This window comes from Symsagittifera roscoffensis, chromosome 10 (genome assembly GCF_963678635.1).
Source record: "Symsagittifera roscoffensis chromosome 10, txSymRosc1.1, whole genome shotgun sequence".
NCBI lineage: Eukaryota > Metazoa > Xenacoelomorpha > Acoela > Convolutidae > Symsagittifera > Symsagittifera roscoffensis.
Genome location: NC_087071.1, coordinates 42,925,015 through 42,926,215, shown reverse-complemented (window position 1 = coordinate 42,926,215; position 1,201 = coordinate 42,925,015). Strand labels below are relative to the sequence as shown.

Here is a 1,201-nt window from a genome sequence, read left to right as displayed (position 1 = left end):
ACTGAAATTTGTTGTTAAATTCAAATCGGGACATCAAAAAAAAACATACTAAATCCATATCTGTATCAGTCCTCTGGCATGTCTCTTTTTTCCCTGTACATGTCTGAAATAGACATGTACCAGACATGATAGTTATGAAGAAAAACAGATATTCAGTCAGATACGATCAAACTTTAAGTAAACCTGGACCAGACATTACATGATCATACCTGGACAAGACATGACCACGACCATGCCTGAAGTTACAGGATCAGATCTGAAGCAGACATGTTTGTACCTGACTTTACATAATTATACCTGGATCAGACATACTCATGCCTGAAACTACATGATCAGAAACAGACCTGAAGCAGACATATCATGATGGTAGTTCGAGATTGGAAAAATCCGTGAGTCAACTGAAGCAAGCTTCGGTGTAAACTCGAGAAGCAAAAATCAGTTTAATATTGGTGCCAAGCAATGCCCAGCATGCCAGATATTAAGCTGATAAGAACAGATACTACACATGATCTTAGCCAAAAGGCCGAGGAGCGATAAAGGAGCCAAATGATTTTTTTCTACATGCCTCAGACACAACAAAGAAACAACAGCTCGGACCATAAAACTTTTAAGCTATCCGACTTGATTGGAAGCTTGATCGCTCCAGATCAAAGTGAATAAACAAAAATAGGCAGTAATTATGATTTTTTGCCTTATCAAAACACCCTGCCGGCTTGTAATTCTATCGTAAAACTGCAGTGGACCACATCATAACCATCTGCGTTTCTGCCGTTAGATGGCGTTATGTCTTTTTTACATGATCAGACCTGGAGCAGATATAGTCAGGTCTGACTCAGGTATGGTAATTTCTGACCAAGTATATTCAAGTCTAACTAGGTATAGTAATTTCTGACTAGGTATACTCATGTCTGTTCAGGTATAGTCATGTCTGGCTCAGGTATAGTCTTCAAACGGCAGAAGTGATCACACGTGAAACAAATATGCACAGAGCTGGAAAACAGCTAGTGTCTGACAATTGTATGATCAGACGTGAAATTGTGAGAAAAGTTCGGTACGGGTTTAGTTCTTCACCCCGTTTCTTTGTAAATGACCTGTCGAATGATTTAGGTTGCTGTACGTTGCTTCTATGCTGTCTCATCTTTCTCACTGGAATCGGATGCCTACTCTGTATCTGCTTACTTCCCTTCTGTTTCGAATCATG

The 1,201-nt window shown here is 39.6% G+C and overlaps 1 non-coding gene across 1 annotated transcript; it reads right to left on the bottom strand.

Moving 5' to 3' along the window:
- Positions 1-344: 344 nt before the first annotated feature.
- LOC134855784 (U2 spliceosomal RNA) lies at positions 345-535 on the bottom strand. Its single transcript, XR_010164633.1, has one exon. It is a non-coding gene; the product is annotated as a U2 spliceosomal RNA (small nuclear RNA).
- Between the last annotated feature and the right edge of the window lie 666 nt (positions 536-1,201).